The 17,347-nt window shown below is 50.0% G+C and overlaps 2 non-coding genes across 2 annotated transcripts; both read right to left on the bottom strand.

Annotated features, from left to right (window-relative positions):
• Nucleotides 1–1,368: 1,368 nt before the first annotated feature.
• On the bottom strand, nucleotides 1,369–1,446 carry TRNAP-UGG. Its single transcript is given in 2 exon segments — nucleotides 1,369–1,404; nucleotides 1,411–1,446. It is a non-coding gene; the product is annotated as a tRNA-Pro (tRNA).
• A 6,123-nt stretch (nucleotides 1,447–7,569) lies between these two features.
• TRNAE-UUC lies at nucleotides 7,570–7,641 on the bottom strand. The gene has a single exon. It is a non-coding gene; the product is annotated as a tRNA-Glu (tRNA).
• Between the last annotated feature and the right edge of the window lie 9,706 nt (nucleotides 7,642–17,347).

The raw sequence follows: 17,347 nt of genomic DNA, 5'->3' as shown, positions 1-17,347 counted from the left end.
AACTAAAGTCAAGGAGAGTCCTTCTAAAACCCTTTGGGGAAGTTACAGGAAGAAAGCATTTCTTTGCCTGACCAGGGACTTGAACCCTGGACCCTCAGATTAAAAGTCTGATGTTCTGTCAACTGAGCTAGCCAGGCTCACATTTGAAAAGTGGCAAATTTCATGCAGAAGAGAAACTAGTCACGAAAAATGAGGGCAGGAAACTATGGAAAACCTGCTACTTTCGCTCTCTTAGCAGTCCTAGCCCCAGCCTGCTCCTCCATCCGGTGCCCTGAGGCCTTATTGTTTTTTTCATTAAATATCAAATCCAGGAGAAAACACAGTTATACAAAGCAAAACGAAATCACAAACAGAAATGTCATTGGAAATACAGAAATAAAAAAGGAAAATGCAAACCATATCACTTTATCGTGTCGGGGCCATTCCTGTATCGAGAGCACCCGCCAAGGTCCCTGTGTGCTTACGAGAAACCTGGACGAACTCATACCACAGCCTGAACATGAAACTCAACTGCTCCCAGGTGCCGCAGTAAAACCCTTTCCCTGCTGTGACGTTGCACTCCATAGGATTTTATGAAAATATGCTAATGAGTGTGAATATAAAGTGACTGGACTATGCTTCATGCAAAAGGTCTCTTGTAAGGTATCATTACAAAGGTTATAATCTACGATGTGTGTTCATCCTATTTGTATGAACCGATCATTCTTGGATCTGAAACTAGAAATATGAACTATAGCTCTGAGGTCCTGTTGTAATGATGCAAAGTGAGAGCCATTAACAGTGGTTTGGACTCTTGATGGCTCCCATTAACCAGGACAATTGACTGGAGATGGCTCTGTCCTGCACCATCCCTGAGTCAGGCCAGGAAGAATGAAGGCTTGGGGGTCTCACGGGACATGTGACCATGTCACCTGGTACAGGAATCCATCTTAAACCTGGGGCTTTTCCCCAGGAGAGAGACAAAAAATTCCTGCCTTGTACCAAAGCTCTATAAGAGGGTGGAACTGAACAAACATGGCTGCAGTCATGAGACATCCCCAGCTACCACCTGAGCTGGAACAAGGACTATACCAGGTGAAAAGATTGGGCCCAGACTAGAAATAAGTCTAGTCTTTGCCTCTCAGTCTGTGCAGATGGGACCTTTCCCTCCAGTGCTGGAGGATTCTCCCTTCTCATCTACTCTTGTCCCAGGCAACACAACTGATGGGAATCTTAAACGTACAGAGGAGACTTAGGAGCAGAAACCCCCCCTCCACCTTCCATGCAATTGGCACTTATCCATCACTGAACAGGATTGAAACTCCTGCAGGGAGACTGCTGGGCCACATCCCCTCTGGGCATGAGCAAAGCAGCAGGGTGAAAAGAACTTGGAGATGCTGGAGATTGAACCCAGGACCTCATACATGCAAAGCCAAAGCATGTGCTCTACCACTGAGCTACATCCCCTGGAGGGTCATGTATGCTATAAGTTACACTCAGAGCCCTCCTGTTTCCAGAGCACCTAGTGGCCTAAAAGGAGCATGGGGGACACATTCCCTGCTCAGAGGCCAAACCTGCTGTCCTGGAGGTTGCTGGTTCTTGGAGGTCACTTTGCAGCAGGGCCAGATTCGATGTGTGGGGCAGAGCGAGTGGGTGCCCTGGGCTCAGGGTGCAGAGATACACTCAGCCCTCTCCCCTGCATTGGGTGGGGGATGCTGACACCCCCTGCTGGAAGGTAATGGGAGGGGAGGGGCGCTGTGAGTCGCTCAACACCTGACCCTTGTTGCAGTAGTGCTGTGGGGAGCTCCAGGTGTTTCTAGGATCTGCTCTTTCCACCTGCCTGTGAAGTCCAGCTTTCCCCAGCACATTCACTGCGGTGCAATGGGGTCACTGTTTCCATGGCTGAGCAGCAAAGAATCACTCCCAGTTTCCCTTCTATCTGCGGCAGGATTAGCCTGTGTCAGTGGTTAATGAGGTGGCTCTTGTTGTAAATTGTTATTCATTCCCCACCTTGACAATTCACACAGTCCCTTTCCTACTCAAATCCCCAGCACCTCGGTGATCCTGGTAGCAGGGGTTGGGTCCTGAGACTTTCACGGTTCTTTCCCCCTCCACCTGGAGTGAACTCAGATTTTCCCCCATCCCAGACAATCCATGAAATAACAACAGGGGCATAAAGAAAGAGGGGAGGGAACATCTCACAGCCAGGGCTGGATGTGCCCAGGGCCCCCTGCTTGTCCATTGTTTCCATGGAATTTGGCCCCCTGCTTTGCACAAGGGACAGAGAAAGATCTTGCTGTTCCTGTGTCTGTGCAAGGAAAATTGTGCTTCCCTAGGAAAGAGAGGCAGGAAATGGCCCCATGGTGGGACAATATCCTCAGGATTAAGACCTAAGGACTCAGACTGAGAACTGATAGACCTGCACTCATCTGGGATTTAACAAATTATCTTCCATGGAGCAGGGCCAGTTCCAGTGTTTTTGCCACCCCAAGTGGAAAAAAAAATAAAAAAGCTGCAGCTCAACCTCTGCCGCTTTTGGCCTCAAGTCCTTCCCTCTGAGAGGGATGAATTGCTGCTGAAGTCTCCCCTTTCCATTGACTGCCCCAGGGACCTGCTTGTTGTGCTGGTGCCTGGAACCAGCCCTGCCATGGAGACACTGGGGCCTGGTCTACACTAGGACTTTAATTCGAATTTAGCAGCGTTAATTCGAACTAACCGCTCAACCGTCCACACCAGGAAGCCATTTAATTCGAACTAGAGGGCTCTTTAGTTCGAATTTGGTACTCTACCCCGACGGGTGGAGTAACGCTAAATTAGACATGGCTAGCTCGAATTAGGCTAGGTGTGGATGCAAATCGAACTTAGTAGCTCCGGGAGCTATCCCACAGTGCACCACTCTGTTGACGCTCTGGACAGCAGTCCGAGCTTCGATGCTCTGAGCAGCCACACAGGAAATGACCTGGGAAAATTTGAATTCCTTTTCCTGTCTGGACAGTTAGAATCTCATTTTGTGGTTGGACATCGGGGCAAGCTCAGCAGCACCGGCAGCAATGCAGAGCTCTCCAGCAGAGGAGTTCATGTAATCTCTGAATAGAAAGAGGGACCCGGCATAGACTGACCGGGAACTCTTGGATCTGATCGCTGTGTGGGGCGAGGAGTCTGTGCTTTCGGAGCTGCGCTCCAACAAACGGAATGCAAAGACCTACGAGAAGGTCTCCAAAGCCATGATCCAGACAGAGGATACAGCCGTCATGCAACGCATCACTGCGTGAAAACCAAGGACCCCAGACAAGGCTACCAAAAAATCAAAGCGGCAAACGGACGCTACGGAGCCTGACACCACTGCCCCACCAGTGACCATGGACTCTGATGATGGGACACTGTCGACGGACAGTTCCTCGACGATGTTCACGGACGGAGAAGATGAGGAAGTGTTTGTGGAGGACGAGGCAGGCGAGAGCGCTTACAACGCTCGTTTCCCCAACAGCCAGGATCTATTCATCACCGTCATGGAGATCCCCTACCAACCCTCCCCGGCCATGAACCCGGATCCTGAATCAGGGGAAGGAGCAGTCGGTAAGTGCTTTAACCATGTTAACTTTTATTCTTAATATAACAGGAATCTGAAGTGTGTGAGAAGGAGGTCTCTCTATATATGGTGATAGAACAGAAATCCTCCTGGGAGATCTCCACGAAGCTCTCCTTCCGTTAATCGATAAGCATCAGCAGGAGGTTCCTGGGGAGAGCTGCCTTATTGGGTGCTCCGTGATAGCACCCTTTTCCGCACGAGGCTTTCATGCGGTATTCAGGGAGCATTGCCTCCCCGAGCACGGCTGCATAGGTCCATGGTTCGTGATAGATTTCACACAGCATGCACTCTCTATCTCCTTCAGTGCCCGTCCTCACGGTGATCTCGCTAGGAGACTCATGCATCTAAGTAGTGGAATTACTGTTATGGTGCGCCTGGTCCAAAGTATTTTTAATAAATCTATGGACAGACGGCATAGCACCGACTCAGCACGCAGCTGCATGACGAGCGTAACGGAAAGCCAAAGAATCAAATGGACGCTCATGGAGGGAGGGGGGAATGAGGACGCAAGGTATCCCACAGTTCCTGCTGTCTCCGAAAATCATTTGCATTCTTGGATGAGCTCCAAATGCTTCTAGGGTCAAACACAGTGTCTGCGGTGGGTCAGGGCATAGTTCGGCAATTTGCGCACACACCCCACCCACCACCAGAAGTGAAAACAATCCTCTGTTGACTCTTTTACATGTCACCCTATCTTTACTGAATGCTGCAGATAGGCGAAGGTGCAGCACTCAACACCAACATCCTTACTCCCCCCACGCTATGGATGGCTGATGGTACAAAAAGATGGGTATCCGTCCTCGTCATCAGCCTATTGGCACATGGGGCAGTGCAAAAGGGCTGGTAACCATGCCGACTAGCATCAGTAAGGTCAATCAAGGGCGCCTGTCCCTAATTTTTCATGGCAGATGGTGCAATATGGCTGGTAACCGTCCTCATCATTGCAACACGGGGCTGAGCTCCATCAGCCCCCACCCTTCATTGTAAATAAAAGATTCAATTGCCCCTGGACTAGCAGAGGGATGATGGGCTCCTTCATCCACAGTCCTTAATGTCCTGCCTGGACTATCATTGCAGCTGGAGGCTTCCTTCCACTCATTTCTCACAAACAAGTCACTGTGTCTTATTCCTGCGTTCTTTATTACTTCATCACACAAGTGGGGGGACAATGGTATGGTAGCCCAGGAAGGCTGGGGTAAGAATGGAATGAACAGGAGGTGTTGTTGCAGGAGCACCCCCTGTGAATAGCATACAGCTCATAATTTATGCAGGATTGGACACAGAGCAGCTGTGCTCTCTGGTTCTATGATACAGTGGTTCTCTAGTACACTTGCCCATAATCTAGGCAGGACTGATTCTATTTTTAGATACCAAAAAGGAGGAATTGACTCAGGGAGTCATTCCCAATTTTTGCTTTTGCACCCCTGGCTGCTCGGCCAGGGGCACTTATGACAGCACCAACTGGGGCAGTGTAAAAGGACAGGTAACCATGCCTATCTTATTACCATCTTATTACCAATTTATGGTATGGTTGATGGTACAATATGGCTGGTAACCATCTCTGCTGTCATGCAAAAGCAAAAGCATGCTACTGTATAGCGCTGCTGGCCCGCCTCTGTCAGCGGCATCTAGTACACATACGGTGACATACACAAAAGGCAAAACAGTGTCCATGGTTGCCACGCTATGGCGTATGCCAGGGCAATTCTGGGAAAACGGGCTTGAAATGATTGTCTACCGTTGCTTTCCCGGAGGAAGGAATGACTAGCGACATTTACCCAGAATCCACCACAAAAATGATTTGTGCCCCAGCAGTCACAGGGGTCTCAACCCAGAATTCACAGAGACAGCCTAGACTCAGTTAATTGTTCGCAAAAATGTATCTTTGCAAGGAATTCACTCCCTGTTTCCCATCTCACAGCTTCCACTGTCTCCAGACCTGCCACAGCATCCCCCTCGCAGAGGCTGGCAAAGATTAGGCGGCGAAAGAAAAAGACAAGGGACAAGATGTTCGAGGAACGTATGGGCTGCTACCTAGCAGAGGCGGACCAGCAGAGCCAGTGGAGGGAGACCATCTCTCTGTGCCAGCGCTCACACAGCGAACGGGAGGAGAGGTGGTGTGAGGAAGACAAGCAGGCGACTGAAACGCTGCTTGGACTAGTGAGGGAGCAAACGGACACGCTCAGGCGCCTTGTGGATGTTCTGCAGGACCGTAGGAGGACAGAGACACCCTGCAGTGTATCTGCAACCGCACTCCCCTGCCACAAAGTCCCATACCCCCCTCACCGAAAATAATCAGGAGGAGGGGCGGCCGGGGACGTGAATACTGTCACTGCACCACAGCACAGTGCTCAAGTACCCAAAAGCTCTCATACCCTACATTTGCCGAAGTCCTTCACTTCCAGACTCACAGTCCCATCCCCTAACTGTCTACTTAATTAATAAAAATGCTTTGCTGTTAATTACTGTTTCTGTTATGTTTTTTCAAAGAAGACTGTTTGAATGGGGGGCGTGGGGAAGGGGGTGGTTAATTACATAGGACAGTCACCTTTCCCAGGGTACAGACACGGGGGCAGGATCAGCAGCGGGTCACACACATGGTGCAGTCAGTAGGCACCCTGGTCGGTATGGGAGGTGGTTTCCAGGATCTGTGTGGGCAAGGGAGATGTGACTTTGCAGCGGGGGAGGGCGGTTACAGATCTTATACAGCGGTCCTTGTCCTGGACCGCTGAGTCATGCAGCTGAGGAATCTGTATCCGTCCTCCTCCACCACAAGGTCACATATCCGCCCGCACACAGAATTCCATAAAGAGGGATGGCAGGCTCCGTTGAAAGAAGCATTCCGGCACTGCGGACCGCTCTAGGAGCAGGAGCCTGTCATTCCTTGAGTTTAGAGGCGGTCTTTACATCACCGCACACCCTACCCAGCACAGCCTGCGTCCCAGTTTCAACCCTTTCATGAAAAGTCATGAATAAAGAAACCTTTGTTAAGTAATAATGGGACATGTATTTTATTTTTACACGTGTGCTGGAAGTGGGGGTAACGGGGTGAACGGGGTATGTAACCGAAGAGGAGAGTCAACAGTAACTGGGTAAAGAAACAGGGGCAGGTTCAGCTTCTCTGTAAAGAAACTGAACAGTCACAGGTCACGCTGCTCGCTGGTATTTGAAGAGTTCCTTGTCGCTGTCCCAGGCGCCTGTATAAGGCTTCATGAGCAAGTGCATTAGCAGGCAGGCTGGGTCCCCGAGGATGATTATAGGCATCTGCACATCCACAACAGTTATTTCGTGGTCCAGGAAGAAACTACCTTCCTGCAGGCGTCTGAGCAGCCCACAGTTCCTGAAAACACACGCATCATGAACCTTGCCCGGCCACCCGACGTTGATGTTTGTAAAATGTCCCCTATGGTCCCCCAGTGCTTGCAGCACCATTGAAAAGTAGCCCAATTTCTCATCAGCTGACTGTGGAAGAGGTGGACGATAAAGTGCGAGGAGGAGAAAACGGCGATGATCGCAGCGGGCTCCATGCTTGCAGTGCTGTGGCGTCCGCGCTGTCACTGACCAGAAAGTGCACGAACAGATTGCCCGCAGGCGCTTTCAAGGAGGGAGGGAGGGAGGTTGTGATTGACGGTTCAATGACGACACTTACCCAAAACCACCCTCGACACATTTCTCCCCCCAGCAGGCATTGGGGGCTCTACCCAGCATTCCAATGGGCAGCGGGGACTGCGGGAACTGTGGGATAGCTTCCCACAGTGCACCGCTTCCAAAGTCGACGCTGGCCCCGTGAATGTGGGCTCAGAAATTCGAATTAGTGTATTTAGTATGGATACACAAATTCGACTTCATAAGGTCGAATCCACAAATTCGAACTAAGTTGATTCGAAATAGTCTTGTTGTGTAGACAAGGCCTGGGAAGATGGGAGAATAAGGATAAAAAAGTGGATTTATTTACATTGCAAGTGAAGAATAACTGAAGTAGTTTCGGTTTAAAGTCACTTTTCTCTGACTGGGAATTGAACCCAGGCCGTGGCAGTGAAAATGCCAAATCCTAACCCCTAGATCACCAGGGAGGGGATGATGTTGTTTTTCTTTTCACTTCTGTTACACTTTCTTAGGCTACTTTCTAGCCAATTTCTGAAGCTGCTCCATTGTCCTGAGGGGCTAAGAGCAGAGAACCCCTGTTCTCAGGGTCACAACCTCAGCCCAGCCCAAGCCACTGAAAAAAACTCAAATCATGCTTCAGCTTCCTCCAGCAGGATCACAGAGCAACACAAAGAAAACCCATCAGGAACAATCCTCCTCTGCCTTCATTTACCCCATTGCAACCCTCTCAGCAGCCCACTCTTGCGGGAAGGACACTGAGCTGATACGAGCCCTGACATAGAGACCAAGGGAGGGGTGTTGCTCCCCCTGGGTGTGAGCTGATCACATTCTGACTCCGTGTAACGGGGCTCTGAGCTTTGCCATCTTGTGAGTTCTGTGTCCTCAACAAGCAACCACAGCGCTGACCCCTCCAGATCCTTCTGCTGGGACCATGGGGATTACACAACAGCTGCCAGCCCTTTTTCCCTTTCCTTGTCCTCCTCGGCTTCCCCAGACCTTCCCCACAAATGGTTCTATCAGGCACTGGAGGGATCTAAGGACCTGCAGGTTTCCCGAACCCACCTCTTAAGGAAAACAGTGATTCCCTTCTCTGACACTCCTGGGCCTGGGCTTCTTTTGAGTTTTTCCCCAGGGGGCCTGATTCCCTGTGAAAATGTGTGTGTGGCACCAGCTTGTTTGCCCCGACTCTGGGAGCTGAGAAACTTTTTCAGACTCTCCCCCACTAGAGGAGTCCAACAGCACCTCCCCTTGGTGGGAGAATCCTAAATTCCACCCTTTCACCCTGGTTACTCTGACCAGCTGATGGCGGCAGCATGCTAAATCAACCCCAGCTCTCTGGTCTAAAAAGCAGCATTTAACCAGCCTTGTGACAGCTCCGGTTTGCTCACTGGAGACATAACGAACCAGGAAAGAAGGCAAATGTCAGACAGGGAACCTCAGCTCACAAATAAACACCCTCAGGCTCTTTCTACACTGCGACTATTCGAATCTCCACCATATCATTGCAATAGCAGGGGTCAGGATTTCTCTGGGGCACTGAAATGTTTCAGGGGATTGGTGTGTGAGCTCAGCCTTGCATTCCATCCCTGATGTTTCATGGACTAACAACAGCAGCAGAAAGAAAGAGCCGAGCCAATATCTCACTGTCAGAGGTGAAGGTGGCCATGTCCTCTGTCTGACCATCGCCATTGCAGGAGAGAAGGTTTCAATACAATTGAATGCCCTGGCTCAGACCAGAGATACAGGGAGGTTTTGCTGTTCATGGATCTGTGCAAAGGAAATTGTGTCTCTGTGTGAAATTTAGGCGGGAAATGAAACGTCCACATGGTGGCTCAATGCCCTAAGGAATGTGAGTGATGGACTCTGGCTGAGAAATGATTTAACAGGAATTTGTATCAATGTATTGCCCTGATTAAAATCTATGGCTGTAAGGTGCCACTGTTGTTAGTACTTGAACCTGCGTGGAGACACCCGAGTGGGTGTCAAGTCCATTACCTTAAAGAGGCGTAGTTGAATATTTTGTCAAGATCCAAATTTCTTGGTCAAGGTCTAGTCAATGTCTAGATGCCAGAGAAAATAATACAATGATGATAATAAGAAGAATATAGAAAGATTTTGCAGTCACTATAGGCATAACTATGATGATTGTTTCGTGTTTCACTCTTTATATCTGACACCATCACTGCCTTTCCCTTTAGTGTTGTAGTTTACCAAGGGTAAAACTAAACATCTCTTCAGATACAAGGGAGTGTTTGTGTTCATTCCTGTGAGCTACACAGGGGCTTGATGTAGCTGCTTTCAATCCTCCAGCTCCGCCGGGATAAGTAGCATTTCAGGCTGCCACTGAACAGAAGAAGGGAGATCATTTTTTGATAGATTATGCCTCCTCTTCAAGGTGTTTGTCTGGCTGGCAGTCCTGGTTCCCAGGTCTCTCCTGAGGGAAGAAAGTTTCTGTGCAAAATACTAAAACTTTTAAGAAGAGAGGCGGGAAAGGCGATGGCCACATGATGGGGCCAGTATGTACCACAATATGGTTCTTTTATGTGGGATGACTCTGAACACTGACTGATCTCCACTCCCTTGTGTTTGAAGAGATGTTTAGTTTTGCACTTGGGAACCTGTAAGGCTGAAGCAATTTTATGGATGGTGACACTATGATTGAAGGGTTATTTAATGTTGTACAAATTGTTAAAAACACTGAGCTTAAACTGGAACTGCCTGTTATTAAAGGCTGGTTTCCCCACGCCAGTTCCATAAGCTCTGCTAGAAACACCCTGGCTTCTCTCCTGCCTCGGTGGGAACTGCAGGGAATCATCCCCTGCTGCCCTTGGCGCCAGGCTGGTTTTTCTGGGGAGGGGACGTGGAATTGATTTGTTTGCTGTTGAGAAGGAGCCAGGCCAGTTCTCAGGAACGTGAACTCCCAGCATCTTCCCAGCTCAGCCCAGGCTGCTGCCCTGTCCCAGCCTCTGTTTCCCTGGGGCCCCGTGTTTGACTCTAGAGCAGGCCGGGAGCAGCAGCTGAGGCAGAGGACAGCCTGGGCTGGGCAGATGCTAGGAGCAGAGCACCAGAGGCCTCTACTGGCTCCCTCCCCAGCAGCAAACAATCAGTCCCCACCCGCACCCCGGGACAGCAGCCTGGCACCAAGGGCAGTGCCCAGTGTGGGTTTCTCTTTTTCCTCTTCCTGGGGTGAGCAGGGACCTGGGGGTGTTTCTAGCAGGGCAGTTGGAACTGAATTGGGGAACCAGCTTTTAATAACAGGCAGCTCAAGTTCAGACTAATTTTGTTACAATTTTCTTTATAATGTAAAATAATTCAAGAGTAAACAGGCAGGAATGATTGGAACTCTTTTCTCCCGTTCATAGAAAGAAACGGCTTTTTGGCTTTTCATGATACGGGAGTCAGGTTCATTCACTGTTCAGAAGCAACGTGCTCAGAAGCCTGTTGTGTTTCATTTCTTAGGTTCTGCTGCCATCGTGTGACCATTTCCTTCCCCTCCTTTCTGTCCAAAGCGCAGAGCCCAGTTCCTCCAGGGAGAGGACATCTTTCTTCTTTCCTTCCTCAACAGCCCCCTTCCTTGGAGAGCCCCTTGCTGGGGTCTGGGTGGGGAACAGCCGTTTCTGAGGATTAATTTCACACCATATTTGGTGTTGATATATAGATTTTACAGCCAGACTAGATCACTAGGTACCTCTGCTCTGACCTGATTCAGAACAGCATCCAGAGAATTTTATCCAGTGACTCCTACAACCACCCCAAGATCTTCTGGCTGAACGAGGAGGGTTCATTCAGAAAGTCATCGTGTTTGGATGTAAAGGTGTGAAATGATGGGGAAATTGGCCCCTCTTTCAAGTTTAAATGTTGTATCTTCTACATCTAGACCGGGGTGGCCAACCTGAGCCTGAGAAGGAGCCAGAATTTCCCAATGTAACTGCCAAACGTGCACCTTTGTATGCAACTGCTGAGTCAGTTGTGAACCTTCCCATCATTATCATTATCCCTTTGAAATGATGATGGTGATGGACACTTGGCTCGATATCCCAGTGTGCCCTGGACGTCTATAGGTTGCATTAGCCAATCCAACCATTCGGCACTTGCAGATGGGCACCTCTGTATTGTGCCTAAGTCTTGTACAGCTATGAAAGGCTGGTAGATGCCAATATTTTCCCATCTTTTTAATCTGCACTAATACCAGGCCAGGCCAGAGCTGGGAAGAGAGAGAGAGCAGCAGGTTTCCCAATTGTTTCCCTTGCTTTTTCTTGACTAGCTTCACCTCTGCACCAACTTGCACTTTTCTACGTGAGCCTGGTTAGCTCAGTTAGAGCATCAGACTTTTAGTCTGACGGTCCAGGGTTCAAGTCCCTGGTCAGGTGATAAACTTCTCACCATGATTGTAAAAATCTGACTTTCTGGAGTCTTCTTTGGTGTTACTCTTTCTGTTCAGGATTTTCCTTTCCTAAGAAGGGCCTTTGTGTGGGGGGGATTGAAGGAACAACTCCTTGACATCCCCTCTGTCCTTGCAGCCTGGAGGAATAAAGGCCTCTGGGCATAGAGCATGTTCCTCCCCTGCACACACACAGACAAACACACAGAATATCCCTAAGGAATTAGAATCACCTGCTGCCTTCCCCTTTCCTGCTGGATCCCCAAACGAGGATGCTCTTCAGCCTAAACCCATGTCCCCTCTTTTCCCAGTGCCCCTCAGTCCCAACCCTCAGTCCCTCCTATGCTCACTGCTCCTCACTGCCAACCAGAGCCTGCTCCTCTTCACCCTTCTCCTCTGTCCCAACCCACAGCCCCCTCCTATTCCCAGTGCCCCTCAATCCCAACCCACAGCCCCCTCCTATTCCCAGTGCCCCTCAATCCCAACCCACAGCCCCCTCCTATTCCCAGTGCCCCTCAGAACCAACCCACAGGCCCCTCCTCCTCACGCTGCCCCTCAATCCCAACCCACAGCTCCCTCCTTCCCTCCAGCAGCAGGTGCTTCAGACCCCCTCAGGAAGATTTTCTTGCAAGGTTTCGTGTACGAGTCTGCAAGTGGATTTTACAGTATGTTGGAAATAGGTTGGGTTGTTTGCCGAAATGATCACTTGTGGCTGGTGTTGGATTCCCAGTCTCCTTGTTATTGGGGCAGGAGAAACAAAGGGTCGTTATCCTTGTTGTGTGAATCAAGGACTCAACCCTGGGTGCAAACTAAATGAGCTGCCCACAGATTCTGGCAGCCACAATCAGCATTTGGTGCAAGAGCTCAGACCTATCCCTGTCCCAGAAGGAGGGGGCCATCCATGTGGGGCTTGGACCACTGACCTATCAGCTCTTAACTCCCAAACTTTCAGTAACTCTATTATCAGTGCCAGTGAGTGTAATTTAAACCATAAGAAAAACCACACTGGGCTAGATCAAAGGTCCATCTAGCTCTGTATTTTGTCATAAGAACATAAGAAAGGCCGTACCGGGTCAGACCAAAGGTCCATCTAGCCCAGTATCTGTCTACCGACAGTGGCCAATGCCAGGTGCCCCTGAGGGAGTGAATCTAACAGGCAATGATCAAGTGATCTCTCTCCTGCCATCCATCTCCATCCTCTGACGAACAGAGGCTAGGGACACCATTCTTACCCATCCTGGCTAATAGCCATTTATGGACTTAGCCACCATGAATTTATCCAGTCCCCTTTTAAACATTGTTATAGTCCTAGCCTTCACAATCTCCTCAGGTAAGGAGTTCCACAAGTTGACTGTGCGCTGCGTGAAGAACTTCCTTTTATTTGTTTTAAACCTGCTGCCTATTAATTTCATTTGGTGACCCCTAGTTCTTGTATTATGGGAATAAGTAAATAACTTTTCCTTATCCACTTTCTCAACATCACTCATGATTTTATATACCTCTATCATGTCCCCCCTTAGTCTCCTCTTTTCCAAACTGAAGAGTCCTAGCCTCTTTAATCTTTCCTCATATGGGACCCTCTCTAAACCCCTAATCATTTTAGTTGCTCTTTTCTGAACCTTTTCTAGTGCTAGAATATCTTTTTTTGAGGTGAGGAGACCACATCTGTACACAGTATTCGAGATGTGGGCGTACCATGGATTTATATAAGGGTAATAATATATTCTCAGTCTTATTCTCTATCCCCTTTTTAATTATTCCTAACATCCTGTTTGCTTTTTTGACCGCCTCTGCACACTGCGTGGACATCTTCAGAGAACTATCCACGATAACTCCAAGATCTTTTCCTGACTCGTTGTAGCTAAATTAGCCCCCATCATGTTGTCTTCTGACAGTAGCCAATACCAGGTGCTCTAAAGCATCTCAACAAGGCACCACTGGGAGTTGAATCCAGCATCTCCTGTTTACAAAACAGGTACTTTAACCAGCTAAACCATGGTGCCTGCCTGTGGCCAAAGTACAGTGTCTGCTCACACCTGACTCCCTGCATCCCCACCTGGGCCCTACAAAGCAGAGGAGCAGGTGAGGTTTTTCTTGCAAGCTCTGTGTGTGTGTGAATCTTTGGCCAGGTCTGCACTACAAAGTTATTTCAGCAGAATTATATTGCTCAAGTGTGTGAAAAACACACTATGCTCCCTCGGTTGGCACTGCAATGCCACATCTGGTGACAAAACTGCCCTGTTTTGGTGACCAAATAAAACCACTTCGATGAGCTTTTTGCAGCAAACTTAAAGTGACAGAGTGTCAGTGTAGACACTTCTGTTCATTATATCACCATAACTGGCCTCCTCCTCCAGTATCCCACTACGCCCTCTGTGAACTCGCTTGCCCTGCATTCCTGCTACAGAGCCATGGGCCCCTCCCCTTTCATCGCTCCGGGAAGTTCTGACAGCTGAGCCTGCTGCTCTGCTGCGGCAGCCAGGAGCAAATCACTACTGTGGATGCTGCTCTCTCCCGCACTGCGAACACAGAGCAGGGTGGTGGGAACTTCCTTACACGGGGGAGCACCGGCATCCGAACTGTGACACCCCCAGGACACCCCTTCCCTAGAGGAGGCTCTTACCCTCTAAACAGGTTCGACTGTTTTCTAGTAAAATCACTAAAAGGGAAGGAGAAAACTCGAAAGAGGTTCCTCCTGGTGCTCACGTCCGTGAACCCGAATACTCCCTCTGTTCTCAAAGAGAGACCTGGAGAAGGAGACTGGCTGAAGCAAAGCCACAGGGTCTCTGAGGTTTCCCTGGCCCCTCGCCCCGTCCTGCCTGGCTGATGTCAGCATCTCTCTGTGAGGTCACCACCTCCCCACCACCTTTGACCAATAGTCTGAGGTCCTGCAAAAGGCCTTTGTGATGTCACTGCCTGTCACGGACTCACAGATCGTGCCCACTCATGGCCCTGTGGGGTCCGTGGGGGGTTCCCCTTTCAGTGCGACAGCCCTTCTCGGGGGTCCACTCTCTCTCGGGGTCAGGCCCCTCCACCTCCTGGAGCCGCACCTCTCTGAGCCTTAGCACGTCTGTCTCTCGCTGTGGGCCCCATCAGGGAGTCCACGCGCTCTGGATCCCCTGGGCCTCCTCACCCCGAAGAGATGATGCCCCTGTTCTCTAGCCGGGTGACTCTCAGCCAGCATAAAACAGGAGGGTTTATTGAGAGTTGAACACAGCACAAGAAACTCTCAGGGCCTCAGGCCTGGCCTCCCTCAGCCCAGCACATCCCAGTCCCCCTGCAGCCAGGTGGGCTCTGCCTGCTTCCCCTCGCCAGCCCAGAGCCCCCCTGCTTCCCAGCTAGGCCTCCGATATCCCCGGCCCCAGGCCCCGCCTCTGTCCATTGTCTTTTCTCCAGGTAAACAGGGTTGCCTGGGCCTCCTCTCCTCTCTGCCCCCCTCTGGCTGGAACAGGTTGGTCACGGGGTCCTCTCCCCGCAGCCCATTGTCCTCTCACTGGCCAGAACCGGCTGTGACTCCTGAGCTGGGTCTCCGGGTCACCAGGTCACCAGTCGCTGGGGTCTCCATCCTCCAGGCCATCAGCCGGGGTCCCAAGTCCCCCTCCGGTCCTCTGTAACAACAAACTCCCTCTCCCCTCACCTTGTTAAACCAGTAACACCTGGGGACACTGAGTCCCGCTCCCTGTGCATGCGAACCACTGGAAAACACAGAAAACCCTAAGAAAATCCCCCACTTCATCAAAGAGCCCAGCACCTCTCCTCCTCTGGGCACCTAGAGCAGAGGCGGCTGGTGCTGATGGCTCCAAGGGAAGGCTTAAAAGCAACAGAGGGCAGGGCAAGAGGAGGGCAGGACCATGCCTAGGTGCGGCCTTCAGACAGGCACAAAAACACCCAGCCAGGCTGCTCCCTGCCATGACGAACCCCCACTGAAGCATGCGGGGTGGCTGCTGATGCTCTGTGGCCAACATCAGAAGACAGTAGGAAAGCAGGGCCAGCCCCCCTGGTGGGGCCTCTGACCGTTCCCACTCCAGGTGCTCACTTTGGCAGTGGGGCAGGAGATTTTACCCCAAGAGGCTTTTCCCCAGCTGGCGAGAAGCAGAGAAACACCCAGGCTCCCAAGGTGCTAAGTAGCAAACCCCCCTCCAGCACAGGAACAGGCGCACACTTGGAAGAGGGAAACTGCTCCACACGCTAGCCCGGGCAGCTGCCCAGTTTCTTTGGCAAGTCAGGAAGTGTAGTAATGATGGAGCCGAGTCAGTCAGTCTGTTCCCGTGGAGCGCCGTGGAGCCGCCCCCAACGGGGCTGTCCACGTCTATTTATTATAAATGGTTACATAAATCATGCTATTATGCGCATGTGCTAACATAATCCAACTACTTCGCCCCCTCCCCTGATTGGTGCCTTATGCATTGTGTACTCCCAAAGTATGCACCTGGTCAGCGCTTTATCTGTATGTCTCCTGATCGGGAGCGTGGGGGTGTGGGAATCACTTCAGCCGCTCTAAATCCGGGGGCGGCATTCCAACCCCCTTAGCGCTTAGGAAGTGTAACATTCCTACATCCCCTCCTTTTCTGTTTTGTCGACCCGTGCCTGGTCCACATGTTTCATGATTTTATGGGCATACATGACGGCTTGGAATGTAGGCAGGGGTTTGCGCCGACAGGGTGTAAAACACATCCTAATATTATTAGGAATACACTGAGCAAAGCAACAGAAACCAATCCAGCAGGCAATAACAATCAAAGCATATTGCAAAACAATTTGGACCCATCCCATGGATGGCAGCCACGCCCAAAGGTCATTCCACCATGATGGGTTCCTGTCCTGCTGAATGTGTTGTGCCAATTCTTGGAGGTTATTTATGTGTGCATAAATCCGTTTAGAATTGTCTGTCAGATTAAAACAACACATGCCATATACTTCCTCACATCCCACATGGCTGAGCAATAGCAGGTAATCAATTGCCGCTCAATTATCTAATATGGCATTACAAATTAAACATCCCCGTTGCATGTGCAGCACTGCCCGGCGCCTTACATACTGGGACAATGCAGGAGCCTATCAGGCAATTGATCTTCGGGTCCTGCTATAAACATAAGGAAAATTAATAGGCTATGATCACTAGTTAAGCCCATTTTTTATAACACATACAGTTATGCTATTCAGGTTCGGCTAGCCTGTAACACACAAAAACAACACAACAATATGGTAAAAAAATTAGCAATCAAACAAGCAAAAATAGCAGCAGTAAAATTCTCGGGGGTAGGCTTGGACTTGTTATTTTCCAGCGTTTGCTGAGCCTGCTGCGCTAGTCGTTTCACCTGCCCCCAGGTAACCTCTGGTGCCGTCTTTGTGGCTCGGCACACTGGAAAGGTCTTGGTTAGGCAGATTGAAGTTGGATATCGGGTTTTTGAGGCTTTGATGCCACGTCATTGTGCCACGGTCGCACGTTCTTGGCAGGGACCCACAACGGACCTGTGGGAGTAAGCACAGCGGCATGCCCCGTCCCCAAATTCTCAATGGAACGAGGCCATACCAATTAGGGTCTGGGCTCTGCCTATATTTGACAGATGGGCGTGGGGCGGGGTTTTATCTTAAATGTCATTCAGTGACTATAAAATTCTGAAAGACATTTAAAATATTTAGGGTAAACAATACTATCGCTAATTAATTTTGCTTGGCTCCCATGGTTGGCCCATCATCCCCCACTGTTTTATTTTGCTTTTGTAGGTACTCTTTAAGTGTACGATTGATCCGTTTCACAATGGCTTGACCTGTGGAATTATACAAAATAC

This window comes from Mauremys reevesii, unplaced genomic scaffold (genome assembly GCF_016161935.1).
Source record: "Mauremys reevesii isolate NIE-2019 unplaced genomic scaffold, ASM1616193v1 Contig73, whole genome shotgun sequence".
In the NCBI taxonomy this organism is placed as follows: domain Eukaryota; kingdom Metazoa; phylum Chordata; order Testudines; family Geoemydidae; genus Mauremys; species Mauremys reevesii.
The sequence above is the reverse complement of the archived record's forward strand: the minus strand, read 5'-3'. Positions and strand labels throughout refer to the sequence as shown.